The sequence below is a fragment of the Macaca fascicularis genome, chromosome 3 (genome assembly GCF_037993035.2).
Source record: "Macaca fascicularis isolate 582-1 chromosome 3, T2T-MFA8v1.1".
NCBI lineage: Eukaryota > Metazoa > Chordata > Mammalia > Primates > Cercopithecidae > Macaca > Macaca fascicularis.
In genome coordinates, this window is record NC_088377.1 from 89387350 (window position 1) to 89414368 (window position 27019).

Genomic DNA, 27019 nt, shown 5'->3' on the forward strand with positions numbered 1-27019 from the left:
AGGTGAGGAAGCTGTAGAAGAAAAATTTGAAACTAGCACAGGTTGGATAATGAAGTTTGAGAAAAGAAGCTCTCTCAACATAAAAGTGAAAGGCGAAGCAGCAAGAACTGATGGAGTAGCCACAACAAGTTATCTAGAAGATCTAGTTAAGAAAATTGATGAAGGTAGCTACACTAAACTATGTGGATTAAATATCCTTCTATTGGAAGAAGATGCCCTCTAGGACTTTTATAGCTTTTATAGCTAGAGAGAAGTTAATGCCTAGCTTTAAAGCTTCAAATGACAGGTTAACTCTCTTGTTACTAGCTAATGCAGCTGGTGACTTTAAGTTGAAACCAATGCTCATTTACCATTCTAAAAATACTAGAGTCCTTAAAACTTATGCGAAAGATACTCTGCCTGTACTCTCAATGCAACAACAAAGCCTGGATGACAGCACATTCGTTTACAGCATAGTTTATTGAATATTTTAAGACCACTGTTGAGATCGACTATTCAGGAAAAAAGAAAAAGATTCCTTTTATTAGTTTGCTGCAAAAGTATTTGCAGAACTGCAATAACTTTAGCACCAAACTAAAAAATATTACTGCTCATAACAATGCACCTGCTCAACCAAGAGCTCTGACGGAAATGTGTGAGGAGATTAATGTTGTTTTTGTGCCTGCTAACACAATATGCATTCTACAGCTCATGGATCAGGAAGTCATTTCAACTTTTGAGTCTTATTATTTAAGAAGATGATTTTGTAAGACTGTAGCTGCCCAAGGGCTTGGTTCCACTGATGGATTTAGGCAAAGTACATTAAAAACTTCTGGAAAGTAGTCACCATTCTTGATGTCATTAAGAACATTTGTTATTCATGGGATAAAGTCAAAATATCAACATTAAAAGGAGTTAGGAAGAAGTTGATTCCAACTTTCATGAATGACTTTGAGGGGTTCAAGACTTCAGCAGAGAAAGTAACCATGGAAGTAGTAGAAATAGCAAGATAACTAGAATTGGAAATATAGCCTGAAGAAGTGACTAAATTTCTGCAATCTCATAATAAAACTTGAACAAATGAGGAGTTGCTTCTTTGTTTTTTGTTCTGTTCCTTTTTTGTTTTGTTTTTGAGACAGAGTCTTACTCTGTCACCCAGGCTGGAGTGCAGTGGCATAATCCTGGCTCACTGCAACCTCTGCCTCCAAGGTTCCAGTGATTCTCCTGCCTCGGCCTCCAAAGTAGCTGGGATTACAGGCCCATACCACCATGCCCAGCTAATTTTTGTTTTGTTTTGTCTTAGTAGAGATGGGGTTTCACCATGTTGGCCAGGCTGGTCTCGAACTTCTGACCTCAGGTGATCAGCTCACATTGGCCTCCCAAAGTTCTGGGATTACAGGTGTGAGTCACCATGCCAGCTAAGGAGTTGCTTCTTATGGATGAGCAAAGAAAATGGTTTCTGAGATGGAGTCTACTGCTGGTCAAGATGCTATGAACATTGTTGAAATTACAAAGACAAATTTAGAATATTACATAAATTGAAATGACAAAAATGATTTAGAATAGTACATAAACTAAGTTGATAAAGCAGTGGTAGAATTTGAGAGGACTGACTCCAATTTTGAAAGAAGTAAAATGCTGTGAAACAGTATCACATGTTACAGAGAAATCTTTTGTGACAGGAAAAGTCAATAGATGCAGCAAAATTCATTGTTGTCATATTTAGATCCTGCAAACAGGTTACAATGTGCCGAAGGCTCAAATGATCTTGAGTATTTCTTTTAGCAACAAAGTATGTTCGATTAGGGGCTGTACATTGTTTTATATACATAATGCTATTGTACAATTAATATACTACAGTATAGTGTAAACATCACTTTTATTTGCACTGAAAAAACAAAAAATGCATGTGACTTGCTTTATTGCGATATTTGCTTTATTGTTGTTCTGGAATCAAACCTGCCTATATACTGAGGAGAAAACAAACAAGCAAACAAAAACTACAAAAATTAAGAATGTGCTAGAAATATATTTATTGGCAAAGTCATATATTAACTGGAAAAAATCTAGTCACAAAATAGGAATTTCAGCATTTTCTTACGTCTTTTTTCCCAAGAATCTGTCAATCTATAATATTGAGTATATAAGGGTGCTAAAATAATAAGTTTATGGGAGCTCTTTAGTTTATCCTTAATGCTTTTTCTCAATCTTTTGATTTTTTTTCTCTATAATAATCATAAATTACATGTAGAGCACATATTTAAAGCACTTTTTTTTAACACACACTTTTTTTCTACAGCATTATTATGTGTTTTTAAAAACACACTTTTTTTCTATAGCAATATCAGTATCTACATTTTAGGACCTACACAGCTGTATAGCACTCTGTAAAGTCAGTTTTTTTGAACACCTCCTTGTAGCATGATCTCAGTAGTTTATGCCAATCTATAAAAGATTCCTTCAAGGAGAAGTACATGTACCTTAAAAAAAAATGGACCCCAGAACCTGGTAGCATTAGAAGGAGAATCTGCTTCTGGAGAGGAGGGATAAGTCAAGGAGCCCAACTTCCTTTCCCTGGAGTTGCCTGTACCCTAAGGTCTTATCTCCACCCACCAATTCCTGTGGGTCCTCTTGGCCTTTAATACTTCTAAACACATTTAAACTAAGCATCTTCATCTAGTTGCCTCTTTGCTTAGTTGAAAACATGTTGCCAAATTTTAATATTAAATTAAAATTAAAATTAAAGACTTTACCAATTACAAAAAGATGAATAAACCCTAACTACTTGACTTTGGAGAGCCTATTACGTAGGCTCCATGCGCTTTGGAGGAGAATCGATGGGATCTCACACACGTGAAACCTTCTAGAAATGAGAAGGCTTCATCCCACTCCCTGGATCCACCTCTCCATTCTCCAAGCCTCCCTTTCCCTTTGAGAGAGAGACACACACACAGAGAGAGAAAGAGAACAAGTTTCACAGTGTATCGATCAACCTCTATGTTTTAAGAATGATTTCACATGGGCCCAGATCATCAACAAGGTATTTATTTCCATTGGCCTCTCTGTGCAGATAGATAATAAATAGAATGAAAAATAATGGTTCCTGCTCTAAGAAGCTTACAGTTTCTGGTGGGAATATCAACAAATGCCTAGAATTCATGTTGAAATACCAAGAAAGGAATATGCAAATACTCTCTGTTTACTCCATTTATCATTTGGCTCATGGTTGGATGGTTTCTGTCTCCTTCATCATTGCTTCCTCAAATCATAACTAACCTTAAAACCCAGATGTAATGGCATCTTTTTCACAAAGCTGTCTCTGATCCCTTCCTCCAAAGTCATAGAATTCCTTTTCTTCTGAACCTCTGGCATATATACTATTTTTCATGGGAGATATTTTACAATTTAATACAATGATTCTCCACCGGAAGAAAGGGTGGGAGTATATGTAACATAAATCTTATTAAGTTCTAAAAAATACATAAATTATCAAGAGTCACGCAGATAGTGGAAGGTACCACACTGTAATCCATATCTTTCTTCCAAAAACCCTGCTTTAAACTACCAGTGTCTCTTCATCATTTTTAAACCACTTTCTACATCCTCCTCTCCTCCACCCCACCAGCCTGGACTGCGGTCCCTTCATCATGTCCACATACCTTTGTCCATCTCTGATGAGTCCCTGGGACTGGTGGCAGGAGGTGGCATCCCCCTCAGACCCTGAGGCAAAACAATATTCAGGACCACTTTTTGACCCTGTTCGTGGTCCTTATCCGTCCTACTGGGTTATGTATGTACTCCTTTAGGGAAGACATGGTACCTTTCTCCATCTAGCTCCACCTCCCCCAGACACCAGCATTATGGGAACTAGAACAATGTCTGGCCTTATCATTTTTGTATGAGTTTTTCAATAGTTTTTTTTGAATCAAGGAAAAACACAGAATATACAGATTATGAAAGTGCAAATAATATAACGTGTAAGTGATAGCATTTGTGGATAAAGGGGTTGATGTGGGGAGACTTTCTGGAGGAGGTGAGGTTTTTTTATTTCTTTTGGCTGGGATATCCTGACTTAGCAGAGATGAAGGTGAAAGGCAGCACAGTTGGGGAGAATTGCATAATGGTCTGATGTAAAACATTCCTCGTTGTTGATGAGAAATGACAGTGCTGATAGATTTCCTATGACCATAGAACAGATGAGCAAGACAGTTTAATTCTGGGAATTTCTGCTTTCCATCTCAGAGATTACTCCTTGGGCCATTATCTCTTCAGTGGATGAAGGTACTTGCTAAAAATAGGCTACTAATGTTTTCCTTAGAATTACAGCACACGTCAGAAGAGAGTAATGACCCAATGCCGCACTGTTTTCTTTTCATTTCAGTTGGCCTCAAACAAATAAACCCGATAAATATTATCGGAGTCACATATGCTCATTAAGGGTTATAGTCAGTGGCTCTGTTTGTTTTACTGTGTAATAGATGATGAAACCATGGTGATGAGTGGAGTAAGCTGGGATGGTTTTTGTATTTCCCCATCTCAACACTGAAGACTTGCTCATTGTTAGTTCACTGGCTTGTACAAGAAATAGAACAGCTCACTAAAACTCTTATTCATTTTGACATGTCTTAAAGAAGTCCGCATTCACATCTTCTGATTTAGCTCAATGACACATGATACAAGTTTGAAAGGCGGTTCTTAAATAAATCACTGAACATTATGTAAGCATTTTCGCAGCAAGAGAAACAGTGTGAAAACTTTCAAATAAGAAATAGTATTCTTAATAACTTATTAACTCACCATAACTGAGGATTCTGTTGGTAATCATTTTATGGGCTAGAGGACAAAATTCGGCTCATGTTGTATAAAATTTATGCTACAAAAAGTCAAAGTATATAGTACTGGCCTACTGTCTTTTTAGAAAAACATTTCAAGCTAGTAAAAGAAAATAAACACTGTAATTATTTTGTAATGAGATTTCCACACATTTTCGTATCTAAGCCTCATGGCTTTCATTTTTTGTTTAAAGAGACTGAAAAACCATAGGTCTTCACACTCTTGTATGAATTTCTACCAAAACCCTAATTTTACTATCCAGAAGGGCTGCTTTTCCCTATTTGCCCTAATCCTTCTGTCCACAGAGTGATCTTTCTAAAATACAGATCTGATTGTATCACTTTCTAGTGAAAACCTTCAACAGTTCCCTGTTAACATAATCCAAATACTTTTGGATGATGTACAGCACTCTTCATATTATGGCCTATTTTTGGGCCCTTTTAAAATTGCCCTTCTGTGTAATTCACAATTGTCCTGAACTTCATATGTCCCAAAACTTGCAGGCTTTTATCCTTCAGCCTTCAAACACACTTCTCCTTATCTTCCAGGTAAAGTTGCTGTCATCAACACTGCACTCAAATATAATTTCTTCTGAGATTTTCCCCTCACATTCTCTCCCCAATACCTAGTGGTTCCCTTCTTCCTGATCATTTAGTGTATTCTCCAGGCACTCAAGCTGTGTCGTTTCCATCACCAGCATTTCCATCGTTCGTTTTGATGTCTAACTCCCGCACCATGCTGAGGACTTGTCTTTTTTGTAATGAAAGCTCAACGCTGATACAATCCCAAGCCCCAACCAGGTGCTCCATAAATGCCCATTTACAGTGCCATTGAATAAATGAATCACAACTGCTCCTCACTAGAAAGGAGCAAGCCCAGAGCTCATGCCTGTTAAAGCCCTGATACAATTTGCAATTTCAATTTGCAATTGTATCAAGTTCCAGACTGAAGCCAGTGTTACGGTTCTGCAAAAGCATCCAAGTAGGTTTTAGCTTCTAGTTAAAACCACATACACCCAAGAGAACATCAAGAGTTATTACTTGAATAGACACCCTGTCCACATAAAAATGGTGAACATATACACTTTGTTCTTTGAAAACGTTCCCTTGAGTCTCTGCTGAGATGTATTCATTTAGAAGGACAAAGGTTGATCAGCATGTCACCAACCAGACAGCAGAAACTGTATGTTTGGCAGCCACTTCTAGAGGGATACAGGCCTGCATTTCATTTCCTAACAGATTTCAGGGACCTAACTTGGTGGGAGAAGTACAATCTTACAGAGGAGGAAGGCTGAACAATACAAAACAGCAACAACAACAACAACAAAACAGCATCACACTTGATAGTGATAATGTTTCCACGGACACTGTCCAAATCTGCTCTGTAATTATACACTCAATGCCATTGTAAAATGGTAGCCGTTGGAATATAGTTATAGCAACCTAGAACATCACAGATGGAAGGAGTCTTAGGGGAATTGCTGTTAATACCTTTCATTACTGAGATGTGGATGTAATAGCTAAGAGACAAGTCCCATCTACTCGACTTATTAGATTATAGGAAAAAATTGAGGGAAAGATACTACATAAAGTGGCAGCATAATAGAGTAGACAAGCCATCAGTTCCAGGAGGCAGATCAGTCTGGCTTTATCACCTGTATGGCTATAGGAAAGTCACTTAACCTCTTTGAGGCTCATTTTTTTTTTTTTTTTTTTTTTTTTTTTGCCTATAAAAAAATCCATTGCTATCTTTTTTGGAGGGTTTCAGTTAGGATTAAAGGTTCTAAGTTAGGAACATCTAGTACAATGCCTGAAAAAGTATGAGTCCTCAATAATTGATAGATATTATTATTATTGCAGTGGAAATACAGGGAATGTGAATCATGTTTGGAGTGGACTTTTGTCCTCTGGGGCTACAAAACAACCAAATCTTCGTATTTGGGAGGAACTCTGATGGAGAGGAGGAAGGTCCACCTTTCATTACGGAGGCCAGAAGGGGAGGGTTCTGTCAGTGAGAGAGTGGTCACCTGGTGGAACCCATTCAATCTGAGCTTCCACTGGGGCTCTGAACCTGGAAGTGACATGGCCCTACCCCTCACCTACCTGCATTCTGCCAGAGGATCCAGCTACAGAGGCCCCCTTGGTTCCTACATGCGATTCAAGCCTGATGTTTCTGGGAGCTCTCCAACAAATTCTTTTTTTTTTTTTTTTGCTTAGGATAGGCAAAATTGATTTCTGTGACTTCTGACTAGCAAGACACTCACTATAAATATAATTCGAATAAAGGCAGACCAGTCATTTCCAATCTAGTCCTTGTTTCTCCATTGCTAACATACTTCGTGCTATATCACTTTATCAGTTAAAACCATGGCTCAATTTTCTATGTTCATAGACAGAGCATAGATCTTTAAAACGAGAAAACTGTGGATAAACCACACTGTTTACTTTAATTCACAAAATGAAGCAATTATATTCACAAACCTAGACTGAGAAGCCTCTCTGTCTCCTCTGAGTTTGAAGGACCTGGGCTAAATGGTAGCAAAGGAGTGGGCGAACAGAAGCCTAGAATGTGCAGTCTCACTAAGTGAGCACCAACTACAAAAGGAACAATCATCCAGTGCCGGCAGGACTTTGTGCTAAGCAGCCAGTGATTTTCCAATGTTTTTAAGTTGGAGGAAAATATATGACAGATGTGTTGGCTCTGGGAACAATAAAAACAGCTTCTTAAATCACCAAGAAGGGGAGGGAAAGAAAGTAATACAATACAGGATAAATCAGGAGGGAGTCGGCAGGACTGTCTGTTACGGTTGAGGGTAGCAAGGGAATGATGTGTTCAGTAGCAGTAAACAAGCATGGGGTGAGAAGGCCTCGGACCACAAGACCAACCGTCGTAGAAAACTGCCCTGAACCCCATCCTGAAGGAACATGATCTACAACTTGAGGAACACAAGAGGGATAAAACACTAACAAAAACTCAAATGGGGCAGTAATGTTAAAATACAGTTGACTCTGTGCATTACTAAAGCAAAGGGATGAAAATAATGAATCAGCAAGCTGTCCCAAGTTCCACTAAGACGGTGGTTCTCGACATATAACATACCTAAGAATGTCCTAGGGTTCTTGCTAAAAGTGCAGAGCCCTGGGCTTCTTGGTCAACTGGTGCTACAAGGCCAGACATGGCAGCTCATGCCTGTAATCCCAGCACGTTGGGAGGCTGAGATGGGCAGGTTACTTGAGCCTTGGAGTTTGAGACCAGCCTGGGCAACAGGGAAAAACATTGTCTCTATTAAAAATACAAAAAATTAGCTGGGCATAATGGCACATGCCTGTAGTCCCAGCTACTCAGGAGGCTGAAATGGGAGGATCAATGTCTGGGAGATGAAGGCTGCAGTAAGCTGAGATCATGCCACTGCACTCCAGTCTGAGTGACACAGATTCTATCTAAAAAATAAAAAATAAAAATTTAAAAAGAGGTACTGGTATAGTAACTTTTATCTGGAACCTAAGAGTCTATATTTTTAACAAGTTAGAAGGTGATTCTAATGCAGTTAGCATTACTCACTACTTTGTGTACACTACTTTACTTTGTGTATAGTATTTTACACAAAGTAGTGAGTAATGCTAACCCTAACCCTAAAAGTCCAGTAAGGGTTTTTAGTTTCAACAGATACAATGCCAGGTCACATTGTTCCAGGATAGTATGTTCAAGACTAAGACACCTGGCATTACAGCTTATGAATAATCAGTGGTGAATTGAACTCATTTATGAACATTCTAATGTTCACTGTAGTCTTGTTTTTTGGTGATGTGTACAACCTAGGGGCAATAATAATAGTCATTATGTATTGAGTCTTCACTGTGGGCCAGGCCCTGCTAAGTGCTTTGTATGCATCGAAAAGGTGACTCTTCAAAGCAATTCTGTGAGGTTGATTTTATTATTATCTGGGCTTTATAGATGAAGGAACTAATAAAGAAGATAAGAATCTTGGATATGACATGATGGTATAATGATTAATTTTATGTGTCAACTTGACTGGGTCACAAGATGCCCAGACATTTGGTTAAACACAAGTGTGGTGCAATATCTAAACATGTGGAGTAATTTTGGAGCTGGGTAATGAATACAGTCCGAAAGAATTTTGAGATGTATGCTAGAAATATGGACATTAAACATAGATTCTGGTGAGGTCTTGAATCTATGTTTAATAGATTTATGTTTAAAGGAAATGAAGAACATGTTATTGGAAGCTGGAGGAAAGGCAATATTTGTCATAAAATGGCAAAGAACCTTGTTGGTTTCTGTTCATGTTCTAATGTTTTGTGGAAGGTGGAACTTGTGAGTCATGAAATTGGATATTTAGCTCAGGAGGTTTCCAATCCAAGTGTTGAAGGAGTGACTTGGTTCCTCTTGACTGTTTATAGTAAAATGTGAAGAAAGAGATAAATTTAAGAAGAAATTGTTCAGCAAGATGGAACCAGAATTTAAATATTTGAAAATTTCTCTGCCTCTCCATATTGCAAAAAGAAAGAAATAAAAGAAAACTTGTTCTGAAAAGAACACTAAGAGTATGGATGATCAACCATTTAATAAAAAATCATGTATGCAGTTTCTCCATTTAATCAGCCATCTTAACAGGAGCCAGGAATAGAGATGAGATTATACCAGCAAAGACACTGCCAGTGTTAATGAACTAAAGGGGACAAAAAAGACACAACAAAATGCAGCAAGTCTGTCAGACTTCTTTTACCTGATGGAATCATGGAACTATCTGGTTGCAAACATGTGCTGTCTTTTAATAAAAGGTAAAAAGGACCCCAGAGCCACAATTCAGACTTCATCAGGGCTGCCAATCCTATCACTGGTCCAGAGTGCACAGGCCAGGGATGCAAAGCTGCCTCCACGTAAGTTTCAGATGACTGGACCACAACTCTGCAGAAACATGTGTGGGGAGAGCTACCACACAGAGCCAAAGAAATGAGGCTGCCCTGCTGACCTGTCGGGGAGATGCTGCCATCACACTGGGCCTGGAGGGTGGAGGAACAAACCAAAGAGGATTATTCTCGAACCTTAAAGTCTAATGGGGCCAGGCTCAGTGACTCACACCTGTAATCCCAGCACTTTGAGAGGCCAAGGCAGGTGGATTGCTTGAGCTCAAGAGTTTGAGACTAGCCTGAGCAACATGGCAAGATTCTGTCTCTACCAAGTATACAAAAACTTAGCCCGGCTTGGTGGTGTGTGCCTGTGGTCCCAGCTACTTGGGAGGCTGAGTCGAGAAGTTTACCTGAGCTCAACAGGCAGAAGCTGTAGTGAGCTGAGATCACGCCACGCACTCCAGGCTGGATGACAGTGAGACTCCATCTAAAAAAAAGATTTAATGGTATTTGCCTTCCTAGGTTTTACACTTGCTTAGGACCACTCACCTCTTTCTTCCTTCTAATATTTCTCTTTTACAATAGGAATGTCAATCCTATACCTGTCCCACCATTGTATTTTGGAAACAAACAACTTGTTTGGTTTCATAGTTTCACAAGTGGAGAGAAGTTTTTCCTCAGGATGAACTGTATATTGAGTCTCATCCATATCTGATTTACATTATACTGAGGTGAGACTTTGGACTTTAGAGATAATATTGCAAATCAGTTAAGACTTGTGGCTATTGGGGTGGGATTAATATATTTTATATGCAGTAAGGGCATGAATTTGAGGGGGCAAAAGGGATGCAATACTGTAGATTGAATATCTGTGTCCCCCCAACATTTATGTACCAAAGTCTTGACCTGTAATTTGAAGGTGTTAGGAGACAGGGTCTTTGAGAGTTAATTAGGGGTAGATAAGGTAATAAGCGTGGGGCTTTCATGATGGGATTAGTGCCCTTAAAGGATGAAACACCAGAGAGCTTCTTCTCTGTCTCTGTCTCTCTCTCTCTCTCTCTTGCTTTCTCTTTCTCTCTCTCTCTCTTCCATGTAAGGACACAGCAATTTGGCAAGCCATCTGCAAGCCAGAAGAGAGCCCTCACTGGGGAACAAAACTGGCCAGTACCTTGATCTTGGACTTCCTAGCCTCCAGAACTGTGAGAAAACAAACTGTTGTTGTTTATGTCACCTAGTTCAGGGTATTTCATTATGACAGCCTGAGCAGATGAACCCACTCACCTAGGAAGTGGTAGGATTGAGATTTGAATTTGGAAGCCTTACTTGAGGATTTTTCACTTGACCAACTACACTACAGTTTTAATAGTCCCTTTTCCCCACAAAGACTTCCAAAAAAGAAGGCTTGGTATCCCTCTTAGGGTATATTTTTGTCTCCAAAATTTCCCTTATACCAATGGATAAGAAAAAAAGTGACTTGATTTCAGGTTCCAGGTGCTTGGATTTATTCTTCTTCTTAAAATGTCTCTGAGTAGTGGGACAGAAATTTCCCCACCCTTCCCCTCATGAAGCTGTGTAGACAGGCCACAAAGGAAAAGAGCAACTGACTCTCTCATTTCTACATGACTTGACCATGTCACCAACACCTGTGTCAAAATGAAGTTTCACCAGATGCAGTCAAGCCTCCGCAGGGGCTGCTGAGCTGCAGTGTCTCCAGGAAGACCCGTTGATGACTCACACTCCAATCCACTCATCAGACCACCGTGCTGCTGGCCTTCTGTGGTCTGGTAAGAACCAGAGCTCTTGGAGAAAAATACAAATGTGTCTTTAGTATCTACATAAAGGTAAAACATTTTGCAACAGCATTTCTGGTCTTTAGATTAACACGTACACTATGTCAGGTTCACAGGTAGTTTGGGCCCACGTTTGAGTCTTGGGAAAGAGTAGAGTAACAGGAACCCTGCTTCTTTCATATGAGTAGGAAAAGTGTCCCAGGGATGTTTGCTTGTGGATGTCTTGAAGCTTGGAAAGTGGGAAATGCTAAGGGGGAAACCAAGTCAAGGAAGTTCTCCTCACAGATGTGGGGCTCAGTATTTTGTGGAGGCACAAGCATAGGGCATAATGGAAAAGGCATGGGGAGCCAGGGACTGTGAATGTAGGGGTGCATCAACCTTGCACCAACTCCCAATCAGGAAGGTACATTATGAGGCTGAGCAAGGCAGATAAAGCAAATTACAGCAACTAGAGCTGTCAGCCAAGGTGATCTTCGTAAATCCAAACCCAATCATGTCATTATCCTGCTTAAAGCCTTTCAAATGACTTTCATTGCATGAAGAATGCAGTTGGAAAGCCTTAGTGAGTCCTGCATAACCTGTGTCCTGCACATTTCAAAGACCTTACTTGTGCCTCCCTTCTCGAGCTTCATCCCATCCACTCCAGTGCCCTCTTGGTTACTGGAACATGTCAGTCTTTTTCTGCCTCGTGGCCTTGACCCATGCTGCTTTTGTTTTTCAGATGGACCACTCATGCTCTTGGCTTTGGCTTATCCTTATCATTATGGTCTCACCACAATTGCCCCATTCGAAATCCATCCCTTGCCTTTCTATTATTTTCTTTCTCAGCAGTCTGGTCTTAACTTCCTCAGTCCTTGTACATCATGAAATTACTATGCCCGCTCACATGTTTTTGCCTGTCCCGCATTTCAACTATGAGGCCCATGAGCACAGGGACCACATCTGTCTTGGTAGCCCCTCGATATCCCCAGCATCTTACACATGCCTGGCACTTGGAAGGTGTTCAGTCGGTGTTTGAATGAATAAGTGAAAGTCCCCTTGGCAAGAATTAAGCCGTCCTTGCCAGGACATTTGTGGTCGCCTGACACAGCAGTCAAAGGAGCCTGGAGAGCAACTCCTGCCTGACTTGCCGTCAGAGCTGACTTCCCTTTGACACTCTGGCCAGAGGCAAAGAGAAATGACAGAGGTGTTGCCATTCTCCAGCCCACAGCATGTGTCTGTATGCTGGGCAGAGGGCTGCAAGCGAGGGCTGAGGACCAGCCTGTACTCCAAGAGCTGGCCAGGTGCCAGCCACCTCAATCCATGGGGAGATGCTTTTTTGGTTAGACTGCCAAGAGCTGAAAGCTTTTGGAAATTCACACAAAGACACAGCAGGGGCTATCCAAGACCCTGTCAGTAACTCAAGGGGGTTACAGACCAGAGAGCCAATGGTGAACCGGAAAAAACTGAATCGCAGCCCCAAGATGGCTGAGGTTTAAGGGTCAAGTGGCAGGTCCATCAGGCTACAGAGGCAGGCTTTGGATCACAGAAAGACATCAGCCAGAACCAAGACGAGAATCTCCTGGCAGGAGCAAGAGCAGGAAGTGGTGGCATTCAGATAAGATCTGCCCAGGTAGGGATTTGCTAGTCACTTTAATGCCTTTTGGCTCTAATTAATTTAGAGGGAAAAGCAAACACCAGGGGAACCAGAGAAACAAAACAAAGGAAAATAACCTTATCCGATTGATTTCTATATCCTCTGACTACCTCTGAAAAGTGTTTATCAACAATAACTTCCTTGTGAGAGGGAGTGGTTTCCATTTCTGGTCGGAGCAGTCACTTTGTAAGCTTGTTCGTACCCCCTCCCCTAGAAGCCCTGTGCAACTTGTCACCAAAAAATACCTTGAAAAATACTGAAGCCCTAATTCCTTCATATTCTTTTTCCTATGGCATACACATAGGCCTGGGTAACATGAGATAGCACATACAAGTTGCTTTGCAAATTCTCAAAGACTCATGACAGACTTTAAATAATCTACCCCCAAAGGAAAACTAAGAGAATGAAGAAATGGAAAATGACATCGCCATTCATTTTAGTAGTAGGAGCTCTGTCCTGTCCCTTCAACCTTGTCGCCAGCATGCTCTGAAAGTCAGATCAACAGCTCCCTTTTACAGATGGTCTATTGCATTTGCTATTATTATTGACATTGCAACCTGTTCCCTTTTCTCTCCCTCCCAGCAGCCGCCAGAGGATCGGCCAAATGGCCCTGAATGAGGAAATCCATTCAAGGCCATTTGTCTGTGGTTGTGTGTGTGTTCAGGTCTCCATCTCACACTCACTCCATCCTGACAAGTGCAGAAGGTGAAAACATTGCTAGTCAGCCTGTTTTCTGAAAGGGATCAGCCTGTTGCTGAAAGATTTATTATCAGGGAACTGCAGGGTAGGGGAAGGCCTTTACTTGAACCAGAATTGGTCATTCAGAGTTCATTCTGTAACTTGATCATTTATTTATATTTTATGCACCTTCTACCAAGGAAAGAGGGTGCATGTGGGACCATTACCTCATTGAAAGTAGTGTGGTCAAATAACTATCTCATTGAACAGCCTGTTAGAGAGGTAGTGTGCAGCTCATTTGACTGTTGCTTTAACCCTTTGGGCTCTGCATGACTTCTGGTGAGAAGAGGGGATTTCAGGTTTGGCCTTCTCTAGTCACATGCACTGCAAATGGGATCATGAGACACAGCTCCTGATTCCAGAAGACATATTCCATCCTCCGCTCTCAGCCACTCATTGGAAGACAACATGCTGGGTGAGAGGTGACAAAAAGCCTGGAAAAAAATGAAGGAGGGGTTGTAGGAAAAATAATTATTCTTGTAAACATTGATGGCCCATGTTCATGAGATCACATTCAGAGATGTGAAACCTATCAATGCTTAGGAAAGGTAGCCATAGCTTGGCACTGTTCTAAGATACAAATCATAGCAACATCTTCTATTTATCTAAGGCTGCAGTCATGTCAGAATGTGCTTATTTCAATTTCTCACTTAATCCATGGATGTTTTTATTCTTACTGCACAGATGAGGCAATGGATATTTAATGAATAGTTTGCCCAAAGTCATAGTTAGAACTGGGATACCTCCCATGTTTTTGGATGCTCAGACAAGAGCTCTGTTCTCCAAGGTCTCTAAAACCACATTTAGAAGCAATTGAGGGCAGCAGGAAGTGATATCGGAAAAATCTGCCTGCAACCCGCTCACCTCCTCCAAGAGTAAATAGACCCACCTCAAGGCTCCCTTGTTCACAATGACTCCTCTTCTGTGAAAATTGCTATTAGTAAATCGAGTGCCCCTAAAACCCATGTTTGAACCATCCAACCCTGGCCCTCAGCTTGCAGGACCCCTAGCCATGACTGATCCACAAATGATGGGAGGGATATCTGATCCTGGTTTGGCCATTTAGATTGGAACTGGATGACACAGACTCAGTCATGGAGCTTAGTTAAGGCAGGGCTATGAAAGAATTGGTCATAACGCTTTTTGCTGAACTCTCAGGAGCTACTCTTACTTCCAAGTCTTGTTTGGCATTCTCAGAAACTTCCTCTTCTTAGCGAAGAAAGTGTAGAAGATACTTGCATATGTGTGTTCATTCAACACATATTCTAAACCCAGTTCTTCCTTGCTTGCCTTCCTCTCTCCCTTGCATCTAAGGATGGCAATGCACTGTAACTCTGGCCAAGAAAATATAGGTAGAACTCTGTGGGATGGAAGATGGGCTTCAAAAGAATTCAGCAAAGACATACTCTTCCCATTTCCAACTAACTAGAAAGCAGATGTTATGCCTGGAAAAGTAGCCACCATCTGGAAAACATTTTTTAAAGGCCACAGAACTGAAGGATCATGGAATCAAAGGATCAGCCTGGGACAGCCTACCTCTAGTATTTGTATAATATACAGAAAAGAAAGTACAACTATTGGTTTAAGCTCCTGTGAATTGGGTATTCTGATATTTGCAAACAGAAGAGGAGGCTTCTTGTACTCAGAATGAATAGAATCTTGCACACCTCTTGAACATCATGAAACAGACTTAAATGATTTGAACATTTCAGCTGTGATATGGGACCCAAGGAAGTCATCCACATATAGAGATCTGAAGGAGCACTCTGTACATAAGAGGAGGATGATCCTTGAGATTTCCACTTCCAAATCCTCCCTCCTTTATAGTGTAGAACAGGATGAAGAAATCTTGGTTAAGCTTCTTTAGGTTTCTTGAAGGGAAATGTATAGAAAACCATGGGTAATGAAGGTTTTTGGAAAGACAGAAGATATGTGGAATATTTATAAAACTGATCAAACACTAGAGTCACCTCAGATTCTATTTGTTACTGATTCATTCTTTCATTCATTTATTCATTCACTTAGCCTATAACAAAGGTTTATTGACCACCTACTGCGCCAGGTGCATGAATATTCTGGTAATTAAGATTTATTTACTCTCACAGAGATAGATCTTGAAGCAGACTTTCAATAAGTACTTCCTATAAAGTTGGATGAATATCTGGATAGTTGGGATATGTCTACATTTTACAGAGAAATGAAAAAAATATTCATTATAGATAAGAATGAAAACTTGGCACACATAATCTACTTTCCTTAATTCACTTAGCTTTTGTGCTTTCCCAGGAAGAGATTTCAGAGAATTCACTTGGTACCAATCAGTGAGGGTGAAATGCTACTCTTGGTTACATGTAACATGTCATCTCAAAGGTGATTGGACTTCCACCTGCCCAGTCCTAGGTAGCTGTTTCTGGAGTGTTCATGTGACTGTATTGGTCATCTCAGGCTGCCATAACAAAATACAACAGACTGTGTGGCTTAAACAACAGAAATGTATTTTATCACAGTTCTTAATACTGGAAGCCCTAGATCAAGATTTGGCAGGGATGGTTTCTGCCGAGAGCTCTTTTCTTGACTTGTGGATGGTCACCTTCTTTTTGTGTCTTCATATGATGGACAGAGCAAGCTCTGGCATCTTTTTCTCTTTCTATAAGGGCATCAGCCCTATCAGATTACACCCTCACACTTTTAACCTTATTTAACCTTTATCGCCTCCTCATAGGTCCAATTTCCAATACAGTCACGTTGGAGGGTTATGACTTCAACGTTTGAATTTGGGGCAACATAAACATTCAGTCTATAATAATGGCTGATTCTTCCTGCTTTGGTAGTAGGGTAGATGTCACTCAGAGGGCACTCTATGTGAACAACACCACAAGATCAGAAAGAAAACTAGAGTCACTTTTCTTTGAAGGTGGCTCTTTAGGCACTATGGACTTTTCCTTCCAACATCCCTGGTATGGGGACAAAAATAAACCATCTTGAGCATGCAGTAGCCAGAATTCTTTCTCTGCAAATACTGGACTCACTGACTTCAAGCAAATACCATAGGTAATCCATTAGCAGCTAACTATGAACAACCAGTATTAGTCAATACAGAATTGATTTCAATTTATCTGCCTCCAATGCCAGGAAACACATGGGCAAGATCATGGAGAGCCACTACTGGGGGATGAAAGAGAGAGGAGCTCTAGAAGGAAAACAAAATACTGTCTTGGGTCATATGCTTTGGTGTCACATATATAAATAAAATACAGGGGCTATTAGAAATGATTTTGTGATTGAAGTAAAGGTCAGATATTTGCAGTTTCATTTAACTGAAGAAGAAATAAAAAAGAAATGAATATGCCAAAATTATAGGAAAGTTCTGTGATGAAAACAGAGTTTCCCATGCCCAAACCCACTGGCTTTAGCCACTGCCAGGATTCATGCACCACAGTCCTATCCATGGGAGGCTTTGGTCCAAGAACAAACCTTTCCTACTTAATTAGCTCTCTGATAGCTCAGACGTGCTTTCAACAGTGTTAGCTACTGCTCAGAGTCCCTTCCCCTAGATTTTCCTATATGTTAAAGACAATACAGCTGGAAAAGAGAGACACTAAAACTTTCGACATCAAAATTCAGATTGACATAAGCCAAAAGTCCCCAGGGAAGGATAATAAAAAAGTAAGAATTGCATATTTCCACATCTGTTTTCAATGAGACTTATGTCAAATAATTTTTTTTTTTCAGAATGCCTTGAAAATGTCATTAAAATTCACCTATCAGCACATATGCAGAACATACCACCTGTCTAGAGTGTTAGATCAAATGAGAAAACAGGGGCTTAGGCCTCATGAGTAGGAAGAGACTTGACCTGCTGCAGAGGAGGAGAGGCAATGTTATTTCTAAGCATTCCTGTTTCCACCAACCTGGGGCAAGCAATCTATTTTCAGCTTGACACCAATCAGGAAATGGCTCTGCTAAAATACCCTCCCTGTTAATACAAATGAGACATATCTCCGGAAAAGCAGAGAATGCCAACATGGATCTGAGCGCTCAGATGAGAGAGGCCATTCCTGGGTTAGTAAGTGAAAAGCTAGAGTTATTTTACAGAACACAAGTGAGAAAGCAAACCTGCAGGAGCAAGTTTCTAGATGGTAATTTGGTAATTACATTACAATTAGAAAGTCTTACAGAAAGTCTATGGCAGTGCAAACCCTTTGGTCCAGTAATTTCACTCCTTTGAAATTATCCTAAGGATATGTAGGCAAGGATGCTTATTGTTGGGAGGTAGCCCTAGATAAATCTCTTGTGTTACAACACACCTTGCTGGATATGGCAAGAATGTACCATCGTTTACCACTTTACCAAGGCCATTTCCCAGGCTGGTACTTAATAGCAAGCAACCTTGGAAGATGAGGTAATGTCTCCTACTGAGACAAAGAGCAAGCTTGCTTACCATTTACAAAGCAGAAGTATATTCCCTAAGCTCAGTATTCCTCAGTTGCAATGCAAACCCACTGTGTGCAAAGCATCTCTCTACGCCCATTGAATCACGACTGTGGGGTCTGGAAGCAAAGGGAACCGATGTACATTCTGATATTCATGCTATCTGTAGTACTGTAGTAATAAAGCCCTTTGTCTCTGACTCAGCATCTTGTGTCTTCTACCAACACCCATGAAACAGTAGCAGGTTTACTTTTTAGCTGGCAAGGATGGTAAAATCAAATCCCAGACCTGACAGCTATGTTGATTGTTTTGTAAAAACAAGGACATTAACTGTCATCTAAGGAGAAATTGGCTAAATTAATTGTGGTACATAGATACACAAGGTATGGCACAGACATTTAGAATGGCTTCAGGATGTATATTTATTGACATGGAAATAAAATAACAACATATTTTTGAGTGAAAACCCAGCTAAAAAAGAAACATATAGATATACCACTTTTATATAAACACATAAACATTTCACAGGTATATATATATATACAATTTCTGTATGGTCCTATACCAAAAAAAAAAAAAAAAAAAAAGTTAACCAGAGCTTTCTCTAGGTGGTGGACTCATAAATGAGTTTTGTTTACTTTTTCATCTATAAGGTCTCTTATTTCTCAAGGTAAACATGAATTACCTATGTAAAAATTAATTATATTAATTGACAAAGAACTGCTAGAAAAAGAGCATATGACAAAATCCTTGTACTTGAAACAAACTGTGAAGAACTGCTCTGCAAATACAGAGGGAGCTGCAGACAGAAGTGAGGCTCCTGATGGGACACAGCTCTGCCTGTGGCACCGACGACAACCCAAAGAACATGAAAGAGAAGAAATAATGGAAATACCCATCTCAGACGCGATCCTCTCAGAACAACGGAAGATCAGTCTCAGAACCTAACTTTTAGAATCTGAGGTGCAAATTATGTCTGGTGTTTTAATGAATAAACACTGTCACTCAGTGTCTGTGAGTTATCCAGTGCCACGAGTCACCCAGGAAGCCTGAGACTCAGCCCTCAATCACTGACTCACCTCTGCATAAACCCCTTTTAAATCTCTTGTGCTTATTCCTTCCAGTGCATTTCCCTGTTCTGGCTTGAATCTAGGTTCTCATCATCATTTTCCTGGATATTAGAATATTCTTTGAGCTGGTCTGTCTCCACTTCACATGCTGATATAGTTTGGAAGTCCCCTCCAGATCTCATTGTGGAAATGTCAGTGTTGGAGGAGGTGCCTGGTGGGAGGTGACTGGATCATGGGGACAGATGAATGGCTTAGCACCGTCCTCTTCATGCTGAGTGGGTTCACATGAAACCTGGTTGTGCACATCGCTCTTTCTTGCTCCTGTTCTCGCGATGTGACATGCCCGCTTCCACTTCACCTTCTGCCATGAGTGAAAGCTCCCTGAGGCATCCCCAGAAGCCAAGCAGATATTGGTGCTATGCTTATACAGCCTGCAGAGCTATGAGCCAATTAAACCTCTTTTTTAAAAAAATAAATTACCCAGTCTCAGGTATTCCTTTATAGCAACACAAGAAAAATCCAACACACACTCCTTTAACCCTGCCACCTGATTTTTTTAAAAAACACAAGTCAGAGTGTTGCTTCTTTGCTTAAAATGCTTCATTATCTCCCAAATACCTACAAGGTGTCCCAGCACATAAGGTCCACCTGCTGGCCTCACTAAACTTTCTTGTTGTCCCCCTTGTCCTTCTCCCCAGACTCATTTCTTTTGATTTCTTGCATCTCCTTTATGGAATGTCCCCACTCCTACCCTGCCAGGCAAATGCTCCTGTCAAGATTCAGATCCTCCAGGAAGGGTTTCATAACAGTCTCCCCAAGTTGAATTCCTTCTTTGGAGTCTCAATTGTATCATATTCAAGTTCACCAAAAACACTTACCACCCTTTGCTTTTGTATTTCTCAGAACTTTCCTATTTGATTGTGAACACATGAGGTCAGGAGCCACATCTTATTTATATTTACATTATCAACATCTAGTCCTATACTTGGCACCCAAAAGAAAATCTATACCTGAATGAAAAAATATATAGTTAAAACCACAGAGTCTGGCAGGTGCAGCGGCTCACGCCTGTAGTCCCAGCATTTTGAGAGGCCAAGACAGATGGATCACTTGAGGTCAGAAGTTCAAGACCAGCCTGGCTAACATGGCAAAACCTTGTCTCTACTAAAAATATAAAAATTAGCTGGGCATAGTGGCGGGTGCCTGTAATCCCACCTACTCGGAAGGCTGAGGCAGGAGAATCACTTGAACCCAGGAGGCAGAGATTGCAGTGAGCTGACATCGTGTCACTGCATTCCAGCCTGGGCCACAGAGCGAGACTCTGTCTCAAAAAAAAAGGAAAACAAAACCATAGAGCCCAAGTACAAACACACTCAACAAACCTTCTTAATTCTGAGAAGTTCCCAATTAAAAAGCCTCCTCGCGATGGACTCTCAATGTATTGCCATCAATATTTTGCTGCCCAGAAAGAAATAAATTATGTGATTTTTACCTGCAAAGAATGTTGCTTTAGATGTTTTTGTTTCTGTTGGACACAGGGCAGTCTCCCCCTCCTGCCACCCTGGAAATGTTAGCATCACTGGGACAAAAGCCAACAGGAAAAACTAACACCATAACAGGATAATATGCTTTATCAGATTATCCTGTGGAACTAAGCATACTAAGAGATACTTTAAACCTTTTCTGTAATTTATTCAAAAAACATTCAAGGACAGAAATAAATGTCAACTCGAATGAACCAAAGCAGATGTAGAAAACAAACAAAAGCCGTGACCAGACATAAAAACTGACCCAATAGGATGTGGGCCTGAAACTGGAAATCAAGTTTCTAAGTTCTATTTAAAATACAACCGTTGAAGGCTTGAACCGCTCATGCCTGTAATTCCAGCACTTTGGGAAGCTGGGGTGGAAGAATGGTTTGAGGCCAGGAGTTCAAGATCGGGCTGGACAACATGGTGGGACCTCCATCTGTACAAAAATTAAAAAAAAAAAAAAAATAGCCAGGCATGGTATAGTCCTAGTTACTCATGAGGCAAAGGCAAGAGGATCCCTTGAGTCTGGGAGGTCGAGGCTGCAGTGAGCTGTGATTGTGCCATTGCACTCCAGGCTGGGCAATAGAGCAACACTCCGTCTCTAAATAAATAAATACACACATACATAAAATGCATCAGTTGGAATAGGCCTCTAAAATACAGACCACATGTAAATCTGAAATAATCTTTATTTCATCAGTGTGATCCTGTGATCCCTTATCGTAAGCAGAGTATAACACAGTGTTTCCAGAAAGGGTTTGAAAGGTCAAGACAGACCATGTAACATGAGGACTGATAAGCCATTTGTAACATGATGATTTTTGCCAAGAAAGGCTCTGGAGCGATCCGAAGCAGTGGAGTTTAAAGAACTCTCTCTTAAGACAGGATCAGGACAAACATCTTTGCCATTACAGGTTCTTTCTCTTCCTGACACCCACAGTGCCCTGAGTTGGCCTCATGGGACCGGCTGGAGCAGGAGCTGGAATAAGAGTGAGCCTCAGGGACTTCTGGGTAGGACTAGGGTCTCTGGGAGCTGCTCATGATCCACTTGGCTACAGGAAGGCCTTCTGGACGCTCACGCCACAGGGGCTTGTGAGGAGGGGACTTCCACCTCAGGTCTGTGGGGTCTGGGTGCCACGTGGAGGAAGAGTTGGCCCACGTACTGCAGCAGCCCAGTCACAGCCCTCCACAGATGGGCCTTGTCACTTACTGGAGCGTTTGCTTCAGAGATCGTTTCTGTGCCCCAGCCTGGGTTACACCTCTTGTCTTGGTGAACATTAAGCCCCGTATCCTTTCACTACCTTTACCCAGCCATCCTTTTGGTCCTGAGATCAGCAGCACTTATTTTCCTGTAAACTGTGGAGAATTTCATTTTGTTTTTTGATGTCTCTTCTAGAGGCTTCAGGAGCTGAACCTCACCTTGGAGGTGGTTGATCACAGGTTGGGCACTAATAATGTACAGTCATTGCACTGCGTTAGTTTCTCGGCATTCCAAGGCTGGACCCATCCACTGAATTATATATAGGGAGGCAGCATCCTCAACTGGTCATGGTTTGCTGTGTCCACGCCAGTTAGAGTTAAGCCCTGACAATAAAATGAGGCTGTGCTGGAAGCAGCCCTCTTCACAGCGGACTCGGCAGATGCGGTTCCATTGTTCGGTTTCAGGTTATGGGCAGATGAAGAAGGGGTTCGGTGTGTGACCTGATCCATGGGTGTTGTAAATTATTTGTTGTAAGAAGATTTGTTTTATAAACATTTCAAATATATCCAGATTGCCTCATCCTATTTTATTCTTTTCTAGTTTTACAGAAATATGCAAATAAGACTTAAAGCTGTGGACAAGAAGAGGAACTGGTTCCAAACCTCATCAGGTCCACTGCTCATACAATGAGTGTGTTTTTCATTGGAAATTTTCTTAGGTTCATGAAAGAAGAAAAGAAAAAAATGGGGGAGGGGTACATAGAAAGGTATTAAATAGCATCTGTTATTAAAATTATGATCCACAGGTTAGAAATAAGCATTACGTTCAGTTTTTCTATATCCATTGATTCCAGTCTTAGACCCTATATTAGGGAAGAATAGTGGGAGTGGGTTCTTGTGGTTATTGTATATATTTCTATACAAGAATTCATTGCGTTTTATTTCCAGAAGTTCCCATAATTTGAGAGAGGATATTCATTGCTATGTAGCCAGAATTTATACAAGTACTTTTTCAACTTCAGTTTGATTGAGGGTGAGGGTGTGTGAGATTGGGAAGCAGGAAGGAGGTTATTTTATTTTAATTGCTTGGGTGTGGGAGGATCTGGTTATCAGTTTCCTATGAAATGCACTCTATTCTGAGGGATTTGGTACTTGTCTTATTAAATGGAGATTCTGTGATTTTCTCATTACTTACACATGAACTTGGTGACTTGTAATAACACTTCATGGTTCCAATCTCAACTTGCTCTTTTCCAGCTATGACAAGGATAACATCCCTGCCTCTGGGAGCCTGGCAGCACCTTTTCCATACTGGTGAGATTGCACTCTGGCCTGTGCAGAAGAGGAGGCTACTGGATAGCACGAGACTGTGGTGATGGAAGAGAGAGCACAGGGTGAGTCCTTTCTCACCCATTTGGGTAACAAAACAAAGAACCTGAGAAACACCTAAGTTGTGCTTTACAAACTCGAACTCAGAGAAGGATGAGCTTGGAAATGCCCAGGGTTCCATCATAGTAAGCATCAAATTTTTCAAAAGATGTAAGAAAAGAAAAATGAGGTCTGATGCATCCACAAGCACAGCTTTCTGGATAGTGCACAAGAAGCTAAAATACACATCTCTAGGTTCATTGAAATAACCTACAGAACAGTTTCACATATTTCCTTTTCTCCATTTCTTTCAGCTCTTTCAACCAAACCATGAGTCATTTTCCAATGTGGCGGTCTTCCTCTATGTTTAAGTCACTTCAGGCAATTTGTAAACACAAGAATGAAGTTTTTATCGGTCTAGCTTGAATAGAAGCATTAACGGAATGCTTAACCTTTAGACAACTCTTTTGTGGAGGCTGGACATTAGATGGCTTAATATTGCCTTTTCAGTGGGGACATGGAAGACCAGTAGTGTTATGAGGTAGTTGAAGGCAGATATGTTGTCCTGAACCAGATATCTCAACCACAGCATAGGGACCTGCCAAAACCGATTTAACAGGTGAGCAGCTGTTACTCTCCTCCCACCGCCTCAGAGTTAGGCTCTGAGCATGAACGCAGACAACTTTTCTCATAGGAATTTATTCCCAGCATAACAACAAGAGAGTCTCCTTAAGAGAGTCTTTAACTTCTTAAATACAAAAGAGGACAGTCCATTACCAGAAAGAAAACATTGCTATTATATGATCACTCATGCATGTCCAGAGGATGTTACCCAACAGCTTTGTTTTCTATTTTTCCATCAATGCAAAATCTTTCTCAGGAGCCCTCTCCTCTGCTCTCCCTTCACAATCTCTGGGTCCTGCTTACCTTCTCCCAGAATCCTGGCTCTCAATCTATTGTTCCATTTAGTTTTACCATCTGTAAAGGTTCTGCGAAATCCACAGGGTCCTGTTTGTTTTGAAAGTAGTTTTAGGTTCTTTAAAACTCAAACATGTTCAACCCTCGTCTTACGAATAGCGCCTACTTTTTATTGCATGATTCTGATGGCCTATGCAGTACCATGCAAATAGAGGTACTTATTTTTTTTTAAAAAAAGGTTTCTGTGTAAAACAGTGGTGGGGCAAAAAAGAAGACAGTGACAATGTGGGGGAAATGCCCCGAAACCTGCCTTGTGATATTTGAAACTAGGCCATTACAACGACTGAATTTTTACCATTTTTTAGATTTTCAACCAACAGTCTTCTTTCATTCATGGTATCAGCATATTAACAAAGTGCAGCTAATGTAAATAACTCTCATTTTTCATTGTCCATTTTAAAACAAAGAGGTCATTCTCTGATAGTAGATGCATAGATTGTATGTTCTACATCAGTTTTGGTTTTGTTTTCCAAATAGTCTCTTTTGTCTGTCAGAGGTAGAATTGCCAAATCTCTGAAACTTAAATCAACTCAAAGACAAAAGTATGTTTGTATGTTTTATTTTGTTTCATCTGTGTTAGTACGAATATATAGTACTTTAAAAGAAACATCATATACAACCCTATTAATATGAATTCGTAACGTTGACATTAGAAATAGGCCAATAATCATTCTAAAGTGAAACCATCTTTATTTTGAAAATTACCAAACATTTTCTACTTTTTAAATTATTATTAATATATAACTCTGCCTATTTTTTTCAGAGTTATTGATGAAGGTAAAACTAAACAAATGTATTAATGAGGAAAGGAAAAAAGAAAGAAAGAAAAGAAGCAGGTGATACAAGGATGCAAATACACAGGCCCATATAGGCTTACATTGTTGCAAACATAGTTAAATTTGGCTCTTGGCCCCGGGCAGTCAAAGCAAAAGAGGGGAGATATGGTCAGTTGCATAGTTCTTATTATTAGATGAGAAGAAACATACTATTTCCTCAGGGGAAGCGAATGTATTTTTCTTGTACTAATTTCTCAAGGAACTCAGGCTGGTGGGGCCTCATATGGAAAATGCTGAGTGATGTCATACACACTAAACTTAACTGGAATCCTACAAGCAAGGCTAGCGTCTCCTCCCTAGAAACCAAGGCACAACCTTAAAATGCAATCCAGTTTAGGCAATTTGTAAACCCAAGTATGAAGCTTCTATCCGTTTAACTTGGGTAGAAGCATTAACAGAGTGCTTAACCTTTAGACAACTCTTTTGTGAAGGCTGGACAATAGACTTAATATTGCCTTTTCAGTGGAGATAAGGAAGGCCAGTGTTGTGATGAGGTAGTTGAAGGCTGATATGTTGTCCTGAACCAGATATCTCAACCACAGCATATGGATCTGCCAAAAACAATTTAACAGGTGAGCAGTTGTTACTCTCCTACCAACACCCCACAGAGTTAGGATCTGAGTGTGAATGCAGACAACTCTTCTAATAGAAGTGTATTCCCAGTATATCAATAAAGAATTAAGTATTCACCTTCTGCAAACAGAATATTTACTTGGGGCCCATTTAGCTAGGATCATTCCCATGAAGTCACATGACTAAGACTGGAACATGTGGCAAAGCATCCTCACTCAGTGGTGCACACCATTGGCTACTTTTCACTATGTGAGCTTTGCAAAGTGATGTTACTGAGACCCACCCAGATGGATCCAAGTGCCTATAACATTTGAGGCACTTGCCTGGACTGTGCTTTCCAGAATCTGGGTCTCAGAGACTTGTCTCTTGCTGATCAATACAGTCAATCTAACATCCCCACAAAGATGGAGTGTATTTCTGATTTTATGATGCAAATCAGATGTTCAAAATTAAGTTTAAATTTTAGCAAGTTCCTTTCTGTTTCCCCTGATATACTCTCTCTTTGATCTAAGTGGGGCTTTCTCTCTACCCAGAAAGACCTTCCCAATCAAGAGCCACATAGGCAAGATCCAAGTTTATTCAAGCATAGCAAGACAAATCTGTCTCAATGTATAAATGATTCATTGATACAAAATGAATAGAGAAGTCCTTCTTGAGCAACGATTAATAGGACATTTTGGTATCTTCATGACATCAAGAAATACTATGTAGAATGTGCAAGTCTTTCTGATACTCCTAAATACCAACGTTCAATTTAACATTCACTGGGCTGGCAGACATCAGTACAAGGGTTAATGTGAAGGAAAAACAATTGCTTTGACAAGTCCAGGATATCTCTTCTGATGATGGTCTTAGTTAAGATGGGTGAGTAAGTCAGCCTCACATAAATGGGTCTAAACCTGTATCTGACATCTCTTCAAAGGATCAAAATACTGAACAGCATGAAATATGGCGGTTTGACCTCTCTTATTTTTAACTTCTATCTTGATGATTTGCAACTACTTCTAGATATAGAGGCACATCTTCTGCCGGAAACAATGAAGAGAATGAGTACACACTGATGACTGTATACAAGCAGAATAAATCATACTAGGATATTGATATATGTAAGCAATATTTCCCCATATTTATGCCACAGAATACCATTTGCCATTATTAAATTTTGTATGCAAATTCATTTGGAA

General features: G+C 40.4%; 1 long non-coding RNA gene across 1 annotated transcript; it reads left to right on the top strand.

Moving 5' to 3' along the window:
* The first annotated feature begins 10958 nt into the window (after positions 1–10958).
* LOC123572251 (uncharacterized) lies at positions 10959–25956 on the top strand. The gene is made up of 3 exons (XR_006696629.2): positions 10959–11524; positions 22682–22751; positions 23338–25956. It is a non-coding gene; the product is annotated as an uncharacterized lncRNA (long non-coding RNA).
* Positions 25957–27019: the final 1063 nt, after the last annotated feature.